Source organism: Passer domesticus, chromosome 1, assembly GCF_036417665.1.
Source record: "Passer domesticus isolate bPasDom1 chromosome 1, bPasDom1.hap1, whole genome shotgun sequence".
NCBI classification, from domain to species: domain Eukaryota; kingdom Metazoa; phylum Chordata; class Aves; order Passeriformes; family Passeridae; genus Passer; species Passer domesticus.
Genome location: NC_087474.1, coordinates 5,637,172 through 5,653,937, shown reverse-complemented (window position 1 = coordinate 5,653,937; position 16,766 = coordinate 5,637,172). Strand labels below are relative to the sequence as shown.

The 16,766-nt window shown below is 42.6% G+C and overlaps 1 protein-coding gene across 4 annotated transcripts in view; it reads left to right on the top strand.

Moving 5' to 3' along the window:
* PRKAG2 (protein kinase AMP-activated non-catalytic subunit gamma 2) overlaps positions 1–16,766 on the top strand; it is a 210,484-nt gene that overhangs the window by 85,586 nt on the left and 108,132 nt on the right. The window lies entirely within an intron of this gene.

Here is a 16,766-nt window from a genome sequence, read left to right as displayed (position 1 = left end):
CTGTAGTGCACCAGTGTTGTATGAAATGGTTTCTGCTGCTGAGTGGGTGTGTGGGGATGCTCCACAAAAAAAGTGCAAAGGATGGGGCCGGGAGATGAGGATTTGTGGGGGTACAGTGAAGCTGGAGTAAGCAAATATGTTGTAGTGAATGTGATTTGAGAGTAATGCCCTGAATAGAAAACTTTCTGAAGGGAAGATTTTAGTCACTAATCTCTGATTATCCATCTCTGGCAATAATCTGTAATTGGTGTTCTCACACAGTGCTGCCCCTTTGGTCTGCTTGGGTATTAGAATTTGTTATCCAGCTGAAAAGCTAAACCAGTGCATCTACAGAGCATTGCTGAGAGATCCAAATGGCAGAAATTAGCTGATTTATGAGAGTCCTAAAACCAGCAGGGCTGACTGCTAAATGACAAACCCAAAGCCAGCAGAGAGCTTACAAAGGTCCCTGTGCCTGGGATCTCTAAGATTTATCAGTAGACTCAATCACCTTCCACCAGGGAAGGCTGGTTCTAGAAAGGGCGCCAAGTGTTAAAGAAATCCAAGTTTCTTATTTTAGTTTCAAAACAAAACAACAAAAACAAACAAACAAAAAGGGTTGTGTATTGTTTGGTTTTGATTTGTTGTTGTTTTGGATTTTTTTCTATATAAACTTTCTGTTATGCCCTTTTCTTTTGCAGTTCACAGAGTATTTGAACATTCTTCTCCATCTTAAAAAAAACCTCTTGTCTTAGATGATGAAAATATTAATGTGTGTAGTTGATATGTGAAACAAGCACTCAGAGCCTTTGATGATCAACCATCAAAGCACCTCAGTTCTTTAGTTAAATTATTTTGAAGCTGCCTTGGGTTTCCTGTAAGCACACTTCATCAGCTGGCAGCTGTGGTGGGTTTCTTTGTAGTTTGCCTCTTGCAGCATCTCCTGCTGTTTACAGCTCTCTGAGCCCCAAATGTGGGTGAGTGCAGGGCTGGGAGCCCTGTGTGGGTGTGTGACACAGGACTGTGGTGACAAGAGCGTGGGAGCAGCTGTGCCAGACAGTGCCAGCCCAGACTGCACCTCCCTGGCAGCTCCTACAGCACTGTGAAACCTAGGTGCCCTCCTGTGGGCATCCCTGTGCTTCTCCTTCTTGTGTGGAGAGCCTGGCATTGCCTTGCCTGCCTGGAAATCCTCTGGTTCAGGTTTTGAGCTAAAAACCAAACCTTTGACTATTCTTTCTGTTGTTTTGTTGCTTTTCTTTTTTTTTTTTTTTCTTCTAAACCAATTAAAACATCAGGGGCTAAAAGCATCCCTCCCTCCAAACTGGAATTTCAGTAGTTGTTCAGGAAATCTCCTTCCCTCATCCCAGGAGAGTTTGACATTGCCTTCAGGTCAGGATATGACACTCCATATCAAGGTAGACATTTAATTGTGTTGATAAATGTATGAAATTAAATTTTGGCTGTGGAACACGTGTGGAGGTAAGCCATTAATCAAATGGTCTTCAACAGACACCGTTATTTGGGAATACAGAGCATTTCATTTCACTGTGAATGTATCTGCTTCATTGCCTGCCTGAGCTGGGCAGAAGGTCTGGTGTCAGATTTGTTTGCTTAACCTCAGTATAAGGTTTCCAGAGCTCTTCATGTTCACAGTCTTTCCATGAAACTGTTTAATGGTGAGAGAACTGCACTTGGCAACCTGAGCTGTAGCTCCAACAGGATGAAGCTGTTTGCACTAAAGCCTTTGCTTCAATTTCTCTGTCACACTGACAAGCCCCAGAGCACTCAGCATCCAGAGGCCAAAACTACCTTTAATCCATGCAAAATAGAGATGCACATCTAAACTGCACAAAGGTAAAGCCTTTCTGGAGAGAAGGTGAAAGAATTTAGCATCTATATTAGCATAGAGCAATTAGTATCTATGTTAGTGCTGCCTCCTTTGTGTGTGGTGGAGAAGGGGTGAGTTTGGCCGTGTTCAGTGCACCCTGGAGGATTTCTGAAAGACAAGAAGCACCAGTGGCAGCTGGAACAAGTATCCAGCTGAAAGAAATGGGCTTTTGGCAAAGGAGTCCTCAGCAAGGCAGCACCAGCCCAAACTTGTTCAGGAGAGCGAACCTCAAAAATGAATGAGTGGTTAGCTGAGTTATTCCATCTTTTAGAAGAAAGTATTGCCTCTTGCAGCAAAGCTGGTTAAAAATGTGTTTCTACCTCCATGAAGATGAAATTCTGCTCTGTTATGTGCATTTAAAAACATTGGATTTACTATGTCTGACTTTTTCACAGTGACACAGGGGAAGATTTTATCACTGGGCTCTGATCCAATGGAACAATTTCCAGGCTTGGGTGCCTAAAATTAATAGTAAATCCTTGCTGAGCCATCTAAGTCAGTTGATCTAAAGAAAAACGCCAAGACGTCCTTAAAACAAAACAAAACAAAACAAAACAAAATCCAAAACAAAAACACCAAACAAGCAAAAAAACCCCACAAAACCACAAAACTAAACCAAAAAAACAGAAATATTTTGGCTAACTTCAGCAATATTTTCTCATCCCCCTGTGAAGGTGGTGAACAATAAGCAGTGGTTTCCTACATGGGGATCTAAGTGTTGGGTTTTGTCCTTAAAAGCCAGAGGAAAACCCTTCTGATGCAATCAAAGGGATAAATAGTAAGTAATGAGGAGTATTGCTGATCTGACATCTTGTATGTTTGTGTTCACAGAAATCTTTCAAACAAATGGTGGGGATTAGTGCAAACCCATTTGTACAGCTGTCTAGATTTTGTTGGATCAGAAGCCCAATCTGCAGAAAAATAGGTGGATTATCAGCAAATTCTTACTAGTGGCAAGGGAAGACAGGTAGGGAGAGATGTTCTAAATTTAGAGAAATGGTCAAAGCCACAGCTGTGGAGTGACAGATTTGGGCTTTGTTGCAGATGTTAAGAACGGTTTTCTTTTTCTCTGTTTGTTGTAGAAACAAAGACCAAAAAAGAAGATGAGATTTAACATTTTTCTCAATTTCATTGATGTATATAAATAATAAATAGCCATTCCTTTGGGATTTATTTGTGATGGGCCACAGTCCCTTGAAGTTTGTTTAAGCAAAGAGGACTTATGCTTTGGTGTTATCCAGGCCATTGGAGTGAAGAATGTGTAAAAAATACTAGAATATGAGAATGCAAATAAGAAGATTAGCATGTCTTATTTCTGCCTGTTATATGGAGCACCTCCGTGTACCAATAGTCACACATATGCTGTCAGATAAATCCTGAAAGATAAGGCTCTCCTGATTTTTGGGTGGTGTGGGGAGTGTGTGGAGCTTCTGTGCAAGGGAGATGTCATCAGAGGGGTTCTGCCCCATGCTGATTTGTTGCTTTTTTATTTAACCACAGAGTTTAGGGGTGATGAAGAGAGTTGAAATCTCAGATATCTTTTTAAGGGAGAAAGCCCCACCAGACACCCAAGGATGGTGGCTACCTTGGGATTGTCCCCAGCCTCAGAGAGTGGTGCTGGAGGAGCACATGGCTTTTCCAGACGTGCCATTTGGGGTAAGGTTATTGGTAATACTGTGGCTGTGCTGGCAGCTGGAGAAGCTTGGGTGGCTGCAGTCCCCCAGTGACCCAGGAGAGGTTGTGCAGCACCCAGGAAGCCACAGGTGAGAGAAGAGGGGATTGAAAACCCTTTGGAAACTGGCCTTAGGTCAACTCTTGTTCCAAGCACAGTTTCTTGGCATGGGTTTTGTTATTAAAGACATGTCACTGCAATTAAATGGCATTAAAGTCAACCCAGCTGCTGCTGAGGGCTGGCCAGAATTCATGCTGCTGTTGAAGTCACCCATCATTTTGGGATGAGCTTTGAGGCAGGGTGTCTGGAGCTTTGTTGGAAGCAGCTGGAAGCCACAGTGGCTGTCACAGGAAGTCCCTACAGCCCCTCTGTTTGGAAAGTTGGGATGTGGAGACAGTGAGCGTTGTCAGTGGAGGAGCTTACAAAGCAGAATGTAAAAACTTTGTGCTGCAGAATGGGAAACTTAAATCCAGTGCATGCAGCTGCTTCCCTGGAGAGCCCAGCTACAAACTCAGGAAGGGGGAATGCCAACAGAGCACTGAGCTACTGCAGTGATGCCAGGGCTTTGCCATGTTTGCCTCAGGTTTAGCCAAGGGAGACCAGAGAGGATCCAGCTGCCCTGGGCTGGGCTGGGAGCCCCACCTGTGCTTGGAAAAGAGAATTGGAGAGTGTGATTATCAGGACTCACACCACCATTTTTGCTCCTTTATTGAATTCTGAATTTAAGAGGTGTGCAGTGGGAGAAGGCTTTTCTTGTGCACAAGTTCAGTGGGACCCTCCTGGCACTGCCTCCATGCACTGACTTTTGCATCTTCAAGCACAACCAAGTGCTCTGATGGTTCCAGCAACATCAAACTGGGGAAGGCAACAGCAAAAGGCATCACCACAAAATGAGCCTGTTGAGTCATCTCCACCTTTCTTTCTTCTGCCTGTCATTTTGTCCATTCCAGTTTTAAAGCTGAGAAGAAGAAATATTTTTCAGGGCTTGTTTCTGCTTCAGGTTTTCATCAGGTTTTTTTGTCAATGTCAATTTTTCCTGAGTAAACTTTTTGCCAGTGCTTAAATTTTAAAATTTGGAGTGCTACAACAGGAAAGTGTCTTCTCCTCCCCACGAAGATGTTGAAGTCAACAGTGCCCAAAATCTCATGTCTGCTACCACTGTAATGAGAGGGAAAACAGGATTACATTGAAGAGATGAACTTCACATGTTCACACTGCTTTGTGCTTGGCATCAGCTGGGAAGAGTTATGAGATTGTGGTACCTGTTCTTGTTTCATTTAAGCTTCATTTACCCTTTTGAGATGATGCAGTCATGATGTTTAGTGTTAAAATATATGGATTTTTTTTATGAAGAACTGGAAGAGAAAGGAGAGTATACCCTTTGCTTCAGCATGGCTAAACTGAGTCATTCCTCAGTGCTGAAGGGCTCTGCAGGAATGGGGGCCTGATGTTTGGGATGGCATTGTTGGAAGACCTGCCTGCCTATGGAAATCCTGTGACATTATTAGGTAAGTTTAAAAAGTGGCACTAAAGAAAGTATCTGAACAGCACATCATTTCCTTTGGAAAATAACCCCGCAGGTTGCTGAAATCCGCTATGGGACACCAGGATAACTGTGCATTATTCCTCACTTGGGAGCCATGTCAGGGACCAGACTGGAAAAATTGTCTGCAGTGGATGTTTTTCACTTCTCTGTCATCTAGCTGCCAGGAAGAGGAGTTTAGGGCTGTATTTTGCATATGAACTTAGGTCCTGTTTCTGTTCTGCATGAAGCTCTCCAAAGTCCTTCCAAATTCTTTATCATAAATAATAATAAAACACTACAGTACTGAATTGAATGGCATCCAGAACTATTTTCTTCAAACACTAAAGTACAAATCAGATTGGGAGCAGAACAGCAATAAAGGGAAGGACTGGGAAAAATTCACTTCCCTTTGGAGTAGCTGGATTTTTGCCATCCGTGAAAACCTGGAATCCATCCACTGTAACAAAAATTAGCAGGTACTTAATAATGCTCTTTTTTTCCCAAGACTCCATGGATACCCACCAGTAGTGATTTACTGTAAGCTCTCCATGAGAAGCAATGTTAAATCCTGCTGCCTTCTGCTTTGGAGGTCACGGAGAGACAGCTGAGCAAATCTCAGCAGTGGCAAATGCAAGGCATGAAATACTGTCACTGGGAAAGAAGGAGCCAAGTCTTAATCACATAAACAGATTCTCATATACTTTTGCCATGCTATTTTATAAAGTGTTTATATAACTGAAAAGATTAACCTGGAGGAAAAAAAAAGCTAGAAAAAATATTTTTACAGCTTCTTATTTATGGCTTTACTATGGTTGAGGAATTAGTTTGCATTTACAAAGCTGAAAAGTGGGGGGAGGAGAGAGAAGGAGGGATCTGAATAAGGAGAGATATTGCAAGGATCTCGAAATATTAAAGAAAACCTAAAATCCCAAGGAGTTACTCCTGTCAAGTGCAGACATGCAGGCAAATCCAAGGCTGGAGCAGGACTCAGTATCCAGGCAACATCAACATTTTTTGTTAAGCTACTGCCAATGCCGCTGACAGCTTTTGCCACTTTATGGTCACATTAAAAAAAGAAAATGCCTGACATCACTGAAATTCTTAGAAATTACTTTCTTGTCCAGCCAGCAAATGCAAGGCTCAGCAGCACACAGTACATGCACATCTTGCAAAAATTCCGAGGGAAAAATCCTGTGATGAGTTCATAGCTAGGAACTTGTGTTTCTCTCCAAACCTGGCACTTTGTTTCCCCAAAGTTTCTTATCCTCTGCCTTGTACACAGATATTTGCTGTGCATTGGGGAAGGAATCATGTTCAACTGAGCCATTAATAAGCAATTTCTGCTCCGTCACTGAAGGCTGCAGGATTAGAGGAGCCCTTTGCTGTGCTGAGGAATCCTCCAGCTCTTCTTTCCTTGTTCTTTTTGCATGGTGCAAAGGCCAAGGAGGTAAATGACATTAAGAACCTAATTAATACACTAATAATGCTAATATAGGAGGGGAAGAGGCCCTTGATTTGCAGCCTTGAAGAGGTGAGGTGGAACTGGTGGGTGCAGCCTAGTGGGCTCCGTGCTGTAAAGAAAGGACACTGGTTTGCCACGTCCTTAGAGAAATGCAGGTGGTTTCATGCTGGTATTGTTAACACAGTGGAACTTTTCTTGGAGCTGAGAAGTTAAAACTGTTGAAGAGCCAGCTTCATTCTTCACTGTGGACCAGCTCAGGGATCACCAAGCACTCACTCCCCAGGCATGGCTGCATGTTTTGTGCCCTTGCAGCAGAAAGCAAAACCATCTGTGACATTGGGAAGTGCCTGGTGACAGCAACCAAGGAAAGGTTGTAAAGACACATGGAGCTTCCCAGTCATGAAAGGGGGTACCATAAAAACCCAGTAAAAACTTGCTGCTGACATGAAGCTGTGTAGCTCATAAGCACATGAGGATGAGATGCACAGGGAGCTGCTGAGCAGCAGAAATTCCTTTGGGCTCTGCTGGTGCCCCACACATTCTCACCCATGTCAGATTTGTGAAGGCAGGGAGGGTAAAGGCTGGGACAGCAGCATCCCTCTCTGCTTCCAGTTTCCCCAAAGCTTTGTCCATGAGCCTGAGTGGATCTTCTCCATGTTTTGGTGAAGTTTCATTAATTAATGTAGTTTAAGAGTGTGAATTTTGTAGCAGGTGACTGTAAATAGGGAGAACTGAAGGGTGCAGGGGGAATTTAAAGAACTGATTTAGGCTGGTGATGTTGAGGGCTCTGATTCAAAGATCAGCAGGACCTTCCTAGTCAGTGCTGTGCTTGGCACAGGAGCTCGTGTCACATCTTTCAACATGTGCAGGAAAAAAGCTCTCAAAAATTAATTTAAAGACATCTTGAGAAGCTCAGTTTTGCTGGCAATGAGCCTGGGTTTTGCTACTGAGGCCAGTGGAAGTTTGGTCTCTTGGGCTGAAGGTTGGTGCTTTCCACCCTGCACTTATCCCTCTCTGAGCAATTCCTCAAGACACAGGAATTTTTGCTGTTTGCCTTTGAACAAATAGGTTTGTAATGGATATAGGCACCAAATAAACAGGGAGGAAAGCCAGAAACCTGTGGTCACTGTAAAAATCTGCTGTGGGTCTTCATTTTCTTTAAGATTTTTAATTAACTTTCTGGTTAATAGGAGTAGAAAAGGGATTAGTCTAAGCACGAGACTCTTGCAGTGCAGTAACATCTGAAAACAAATTTTCATCTGAAGCTCTCACAGAGATGATGTGGGGTTTTCCTGGCTGTGCAGTTGCCTGATAGCAAAGTTTAGAATAAAACCAAAGTCTATTAATGCCATACTCAGTCCCATTTCAGTGTTTCTTCTTCCCCTCCTCTGCCCTGAAAGTATTTTATTATGACTGGAAACAACCTACCTGGTTTAAAGGAATATATGGCTTGGAGCAGTAATTTCTGTTTGTGTCTGTTAGCACAGAGGTTTTAATATTTTTTTTTGCTCCAGTGACGTGCTTGCACATAAGCTGAGGGTCAGATTTGCCAGCCTTTATTGCCAGCTGCCAGGTGATGATGAAGTGGGTTTTTTCCACAAATATGTAATAATAACAGAAGTGTTCAGTCTGGAACATGGGTAGGTTTTTACAGGCTGTTTTAGGCAACCTTGACTCTGAGAGCCAGAACTGCCCCAGGTGGGAGAAAGCTCCTAGGTCTGTGTTAGAAATGTGTCCCTGAGAACAGAGGCACATGAGTGAGGGGCTAAGGATGAAGGAGTCCTTTGGGGCAGACCAAGAAATTCAAGAGTCTCTGCTGCTGGATATATCCAGAGCTCTGTGACCATAACACTGAGCTTCTGCTTTGTTTCTTGATATGGAATTTAAGGATTAGTGACAGGAGAGCTACTGGGTAGAGTGCTTTCTACTTTGAGCACTGAAACCACTGCATGAACTTTGATGAGATGTGGGGACCTGATGGCTCTCTACAACAAGTTCTGGTCATCCGTGGTACTATTTTAGATAATTTTCAATTTACTTGACAAGATACAAATAGTATTGTGATTGGCCCAATGTATTGCTAAGCTAAGTCACAAGAAAAGAGATTCCATATTCCAGAAGTCTCTCAGTTTGAGGCTCAGTGTGTTTTGAGGAAGTGAGTAGGGAAAGATGCTGGCTGCAAATTAAGTGTCAGCTGGGATGTGCCTGAGCACTGGTCCTCTGATTCATAAAGGGATCCTAAAACATAAATGACCAAGGAAATATTGTGTAAGGAGTGGCAGTGGTGTTGCCCCTTTCCCACTCTGTCTCTGGCTTTCAAGCAGATCCCCAGGGACACAGCTGACAGCCTTTCCAGTCTCTTCCTTTATCATTAGCTGTTGTGAAAAGTTTCAGACTGTTTTTTCTCCTGCCAGGTATTGTGTGTGCAGACTGGCAGGGTTGCCTTTTCCAGGCATATTTTCTTGCTGCCTTGTAGCTCCCAGGTTTCCAGCCCTTCTGTCATCTCGAGGCATAAAGACTCAAAGCTTTCTCTAGTTCATGTCTGCGTTGGTCCCAGCCAACCCACTGAGAATTTTCACACAATCCTAAAAATAACAGCTCTGAACTTTACAGTGCTTGGTGTTTTCACTCATACAATGAATGAACAGGGAACTTTTCACCACCCAAGCTGTTCCACACTATCCTTTGAATCGTAGGATTGTGGCTGCCACAGTCACAGCAGCTCTTTAGCTAGATCCTGGGGATCCTTTTTCCTAATTTGCCAGTTACACAAATTGGTAGAATCATCAATAAATGGGAAATACTTGGGTGGTTTCTATTATTGTCAAGGGTAAAGCAATTCAGTTTCCCATACATGTTCGCTGTCTCTTTCTTGGTCCCTTCTGTACCTTTGGAGATTGTTAAGGTGCCTCTGTACCACCTCAAAAAGCTGCAGAGTCTGTATTTCTCACTGTGCTTTCATCTCTCTTTAAAATCAGTAGTTTCTTTTGCTAGCAAAATTGCTCAGTGTGATATGGGTGCAAAAAATGTAAAACAAACTCCATTAAAACAAACAACAACAACAAAAGCTGGAAAAAGAAACCAGAAAGATTTTCTCTTCCAGACCTTGTGTGTGTGACAATGTATATTTTCTCCTCTATATTCCCATCTCTTCTGGCATATTTAGAAAACTAATCCTAGTAAAATTTCTCTCTATATATCTCTATATCTATGCCTATATCTCTATATATTTTTATCTATCTCTAAGATGGTGATGGTTCCTGAGGTGTTTATCTTGGGAAGTTAATAGAACTGCTTTGCCAGTTGTTCAGTTATTATGACATTAAAGCATGCAAAGCACTTGGCTTTATTCCTTTCCTTACAACTAATGATGCTTCTGAGCCATTAATTTCTCGGAAAAATGAAGGTAAAAAATGAAGACAGATCTTGAGGGTTTTTTTTTTTCTGGATTTATTTTCTGTGATGGTTTGGTTTGGTTTGGTTTTGGGGTTTGGTTTTGGGTTGTTTTTTTTTTGGTGGTTTGGTTTTTCTGTTTATTTGCTTGGGGTTTTTGTTTTGTTTTTTGTGGGGGGGTTTGTGTTGTTGGGCTTTTTTGGGGTTTTTTTGGTTGGTTCTGGTTTTGATTTTTGGGGGGTTTTTTTCTTTTTTTTTTTTTTTTTTGTTGTTGTTGTTTTGTTTTGTTTGTTTGTTTGTTTTGTTTGTTTGTTTTTCCTGTGGTTTTTTTGGAGTTTTTGGTGCAGGTTTGGGGGTTTTAAAAAATCCCTTGTATTGTTTTTTTCTGAAGGTTTACTGTATTTTGCTAAGGACGGCTTGAACAAACAGATGAAGGGATTTGCTGCAATTCAAAAAGACTGTGCAGGGGGGTGGATTTCAGTGCAGTCTCCTCTACACAGAGGATTCCTCCCTTTCTTTATTGTATTCCCCTGGCTGAAGCAATCCCACTTGTATTCAGAATGCAGCGTAGGTTGATCCTGTAGGAATTTTCCCTCTTGGCATCACTCCTGTGTTTAGTTCATCAGGATGGAGTCCTGTGCAGTGTCCTTGGTGTAACCAGACTGGCAGTGGCTCTATAATTAGTTGAAGTCCTTCCCATGGATACCCTGGCTAGTCCTTGGGATTTTGTGAGCTCTGAGCTTGAGTTCAATGAGCAATTCAGCTCACTGCGACAAGGCCCTGCTCTCACTGCCAAAATAACATTTATGTAAACACCTGTAGGTGCCCTCAGTGTAGGTTTTGGGCTCTTCTGCACCATCAGAGCATCAAAGAGCGGGAGAGGCACACAAATCCTCCTTTGCCCTTCAGATTTGTGGGGAATGTTTCATTCCTCTGGAAGTTGCTGTTCCCTTGCAGATGAGCCTTGAGGTCCTTTTTTAATCAGTGAAAAGTGGGAGAGTCATTGGTGAAACTGCTGGTGTCAGGAATGGGGAGGTCTTCTCAAGCATTACCTAAGCATTTAGCTTTTCAAGGTGTGGTTCCATTTTCTCTTCTGTCAGCATTTCTGTGTTGTCTCACAGGTCTAATAGGATGCTGCTGGCCACTGTCTCTGATTTTATGTATGCAATATAAATATAACATATATGTCTTTATTTCATCCACTGTAGCATTGGGAAAATGTGGAAAAATGGGTAATTTTGGGGTCACTGGTTTGTGTAGGGTTGACATGCAAGGACAGCTAAGCACTGATGTCAACTGCTGCTAAGTCAGTGAGGTCTCTTCTCTTCTCTTCTCTTCTCTTCTCTTCTCTTCTCTTCTCTTCTCTTCTCTTCTCTTCTCTTCTCTTCTCTTCTCTTCTCTTCTCTTCTCTTCTCTTCTCTTCTCTTCTCTTCTCTTCTCTTCTCTTCTCCTCTTCCCTTCCCTTCCCTTCCCTTCCCTTCCCTTCCCTTCCCTTCCCTTCCCTTCCCTTCCCTTCCCTTCCCTTCCCTTCCCTTCCCTTCCCTTCCCTTCCCTTCCCTTCCCTTCCCTTCCCTTCCCTTCCCTTCCCTTCCCTTCCCTTCCCTTCCCTTCCCTTCCCTTCCCTTCCCTTCCCTTCCCTTCCCTTCCCTTCCCTTCCCTTCCCTTCCCTTCCCTTCCCTTCCCTTCCCTTCCCTTCCCTTCCCTTCCCTTCCCTTCCCTTCCCTTCCCAAAACTGAATCAGTGCAGGCCTGTATTTCTGTAGAGTTGTGATGCTCAGATTTTTTAGTCTCTTATACTCTTCGAGTATTGGGATAATTGTATCAATTTCACTTTTCAGGCCCTGGCCATCACTAAGATATTACTTTTTTTGAGCAATATCTGTCTTATTTCATTTGCTGACATTCCCTTTGTGATGCATTCAGTGCTGGTTTTAAGACTTTAATTTAAACTGAAGGCCCTACAATGCCCATTTTAACTTTAACATCATTTAATCTGTTCCAATTCTGCATGAGAAATGAAGAAGCAGTAAAGAAAGGAGGACAAGAAGAGAACAAAAAGGAGATTTGTGATGTTTCAGTGAATTCTATCTCCTTCTCAAGGTTTTGTGGATCAATATATTTGAAAGACTTCAGAGAAGTAAGAAGAAAGAGAAGCAAGAAGAGATGAAAAAAGCCCAAGTGGAAAATGCTTCTAAGGAATTTATTTTCTCTGCTGTTGCATTATTTTTTTTCTTTTGTAGAAGTTACTGCTGAGATGTTTTTCTTTTTCTGAGAACTTACTAAATTTTAGAAGTGGTGTTGTCAGCAGCCATCTTGTACTTCCTGGATCAAATACTGTTTTGGTGTTTTGAGCTCAGCCAGATGGAGATGCATTTAAAAACAGCTCAGTTTTTCACAATAGATGTGAAATTGTCGAAGTGAGTGCTGGAAACATATGCACCAAGGTTTATTAGAAGGATGTGGGGAAATGATAAAATTATCATTTGGATGGGATCACAGTCATCAGTCCCAGCTTATTGCTTTTTTGGGTCTGAAAAAGTGTTTTTCTTACTAGAAATCACCAATATGCCAACACTGCCATTGCTGTTACCCCTATTCCTGCTGGTTTGTGTTAAAGCTCTGGATAGGAAAACATCACAAAGATGCCAGGATGTAATCTATAAGTAATTTACCAAGAGTTCTGGGGAATACAGCATGCACCTTAGGGGACTGCTGGAAAGAAGTGAAATTAAACTTTTCGATTTTTCTGACAGATTTTTCAGAGATCGAAATCTTTCTTAATGTACAGTGAAAGCAGCAAGAAGTAGTATTAAAAAAGGGGGACGAAAGCTCATTACACAGAAACACTTGGTTATGATTATGGGAAGTAATTGAGCCCAGCTTGGAGTCATAAACTTGCAATTCTTTTATGGGGTGTGAGCTGGGCTTGGACCAGATGGGGAAAGTGGTAGTTTGTGTTTCTCTTTGAAAACATGGGCTATGTGTTCAGTTCAATCAGCCTGCAAATGGTGTTCAGGCTAAACAGGCTTTTTGTTATTGTGCATTGCATCACCTGGACTCAAGTGGCTTTTTTTTTTTTTAGAGCAAAGATCTCTTATTTATTTGCATGTTATTTTGAAATATTTTCCACATTTTCTATTTATATGAAATATGGTTGCAGTTAAGATCAGTCTGGTGTTGTAAGATGTGTAAGCATGTGCCAGCACCACTGACAGCATTAAAATGTTTAATTTTGCCAACATCATTAGGTAGAGTTTAAAAAATGAAAATTAGAAAAAAAAATCCAATTTAGGGGAAACTTTTAGGACAACATGGCAGAGAAACATGATCCATGTAGAAATGCAAGTATGCTTTACCTTTCTGAGCATAGATCTGAACTTTATTTCTCTTAGCAATGACAAAAACAGAGGGCATTTTGAACTAGGAAATTCTCAGCAATGAGGAAAGGGAAATACTTGGTTTTGCTGATTTGCAGTCAGCAGCGAGTTCAAACAGTAATTGTCACTAAGGGGATACATATTTCTCTTAGCCTTCCTGTTTTGAGCTAAATGAGCATTTAAATTTCGAGGAGGAAAACATTGTTTTTTCCATTTTCATGTGAAAATAAATTAGATAGCATTAACTAGCCCCCGCTGCCTCCTCTGTATTCTGCTGCTGCATTTGTATATCAGGTTCAAGCTCCTGTTAAAAAGGCAACTGAGGCAATGGTTTGAAATACCAGTTTTTAAAGTGTTTTTCCCATGGCAGAGAATTTACACCTCCGTGAAATGGATGAATCAGTTTGTGTTTCAAAGCTCTGATGTCTGGTGGCTGCACTTTGGTGTGATGGCATCTTCCATATTTTCTGTCTGGTGACCAAATCTGAACACTCAATTCTACCTCAGAGAACAAACCTTCACATCACATCCAGAGAAAAAAAGATTTTTGTTATGCTTGTGCCTGGGGAGTCGTGGTAAATCACTGGGGGCAGGTTCTTTTATCCTGAGAGGTGGAGAACTTAAAAGCAAAAAGCATCAAAAAGAGGGAGCCCAGGCAGGGATGGGGGTTTTTGGGCTGATGTTTGGCAGATACAGTGGGATTAGGGCAGTGTTTGACACACATACACCAGTGTTTGTTTGCTCCTTCCCCAAAAATAATTTTTTAAGCTGCCCATTGCTTGGTATCTTTCAGAGTGAGTTCATGTAGGATTTTTGGAGGGGCACAGTGTTATCCTTATGCAGCTCAAAAATCATAATATGGGATAACTAATTTGGGAGACTTTAATGTGGCTTGACAAGAGTACATTTCATGGTTGCTTGGAGGGGATGGAAGGGATTTGTGTTTTCAATCTCCAGAACATAGATGGCCCCAAAGGAACACTTTGAAGCACAGCTTTTTATTATTAGTTTTACAAGATCCTTGCACTGGAATCATTAAGAAGATGTAGTACCTGGTGTAAATGTGCAAGTATCTGCTAGACCATTAGCTGTGGGAGACAGACTGATTATACTCAAAACACTTAGTGCTTTTTTAACAAATTACTGTGAAAGTCAGTTGTTAAACAGTGTTGTTTCATTTTCTAGTAGCTCTGTGTAGAAACATTAGAGTCTTGCTGCTTCCCTTAATAAGGGGAAATGAGCCCTCCTGGTGCAATGGCCCTGCTGGAAAAGGTCATCAGTGACTATTTATCCTTGGTTTCCATCAAAAAGGGGGCTGTTTCCATGCTGAAGCAATAGCAATTCTTATCTCATTAAAAAGGGATTTAAATTTTTTACTTTCTGATAACATTAAGTCATTCCTAGCAATCCTTTGGCCACTGAAGTATGAGGAATGCTTTTGTGAAATAGAGGGAGCTTGAGGTTCAGACTGCATTGGGGGTGTAGGCAATGCAGGCCAGGTGTTTTTGGCCAGGTAAAGACTGGACAGGGAACTGAATAACTGTTGTCAAATATGCCAGGGGTGACTCTGGATCAGAAAGGAACGCTGCTCTCCCTGTGCATGGTGGGAGAATAATGACTGGGCTTAGTTTGCAGCAAGGAGAATCCAGGTTTGGTTTGGGGGAGCTGGTTTTCAAATGGGAAGTACTTATGGAAGTGGGTAGAGAACCAGCACTTGAAATGTGCTTGTGGGGAGAGCCAGAGCTTGTCCCAGGGCAGCTGCTGTCTCTGTGGTGGTGCCACAATCATGGCAGAGTGAAGGGAGGGGACAGAGCAGATGAAGCTGCAGAGGTAAATGTGGTGGTGACACAGAGCCAGATGGGGTGTGCAGAGCTTAAGGCTTCTTACAGCTACATTAAACCAAATATTTAAGTAACAGAGACACTTTCCCCTGCTAATTCCTCAACTCGTTGTTCCATTTGCTCCTCGTCTGTGCTGGGTGAACAGTGAGCCTCAAGGGAGGGGCTGGAGAGGGGGCTTTGTGAACACACTGTGCTGGCAGGAGATTTTATGCCAAGGATCGTTATTTGCTTAAAAGCAGCAGGATGTTCACTTGCAGAGCTGAAACAGGGCCACAGAGATGAGGGTAAAAGAAAGTGGGAGGACTAGTCAGAACGAGAAAGTCTGAGAACAGTTTCACATTAATTATCATCATGCCTCACTTGGATATCAGTTCAGATCCTTGTGTGGAAGGTAATTAAGTGTCTTGGTAATAATTTGATTGTTTTGGTTGCTAGGTGAAGGAACAATGGTGTCCTCTGTACTGTCTTCTTCCACGTTCTTCAGGGTAGACTTGGGGGAGCCTCTGGTAGCTGAAGATGACAGAGGAACCTGCTGTCACCTCTGCACATATTCTTGGGGGCCCTGAAGGCCCAAGACATCCTTGCATTAATGCATATTTCTGAAAACCAGAACTTGCAAGGAATCTGTGTTGATAAAGGCCTTTTCTATACCATTCAAGTCTGGCCTTTGTTTTTCTTCCTATTGGTATTAAGTCCCAGAAGCAATCATGGGCACAAGGAAGAAGTAATGTTTCTTTGTAGAGGAAAAAGGTGATATAACCTTCAATTCCTCCCAGGAAGTCAAAATATAAGACTCTCATTACTCAATAGGGTTTGATTTTTGAAAGAGCTGAGCTTCACAATCTAGTGGTATCCAGAGGAAAGGCTGATGTTCTGTAATTTCAAAAAAAGCTTTTGATTTAACAGAGCATTTACTATGATCTTAGGAAGGTTGGCTACGATGGTTTGACTGTGCCTTGGATCACACTTACACCCCTGTCCAGCTGCTCAAGATCCAGCCCACAATCATCAACCCTTTCCTAAAATAAACAGCTCTGAATGCACTAAACTCAGAGCCAAACATCATCATACAGCCTGGCTGCTTGGGATGAGCAACAGCCTCGTGCATGTTTGTCTCATTGAAAAGACCACGAGGTGGATTTAGCTGTGTTACAAACAGCTGTGCTGGTGCCTTTTGCTTTGCAGAAAGCGAATTTGGACAGAGCAGCCTGCACTGAGCACAGGGATACATGCAGCACGGGGAGGGCACGTCACAGAGAAGCTCCAGCTCATCACTCCAGCTACAGTTTCCAGAAGGTATCAGCCTTCTTTTTATGAATTGGCAGGAGCTGGATCCCATGAATCCATCAGTCATTAGCTGTGGAGGGCCGGGCATTCCGGAGCTCATGGACAGTCAGCTGGGCTCTCCTGTCCCTCCCAAGACCCAGCACACGTGAATCAAAATAGTTGGGTGATGTCACATCGTGGTGCCAGTGTGCCTGGGACACTGCTGCCAGGAATTGTGTGTCCAGGGGTGGTTTCCTTTTACAGCCTGCTGAAAGAGCCGTCATGCCCAGCTGCACGTGACAATTCCCTTCAAGAGCGCTGGTGGCTCCTTCGCACCGTCAGTGGCTTTTAAACAAGGCAGCTC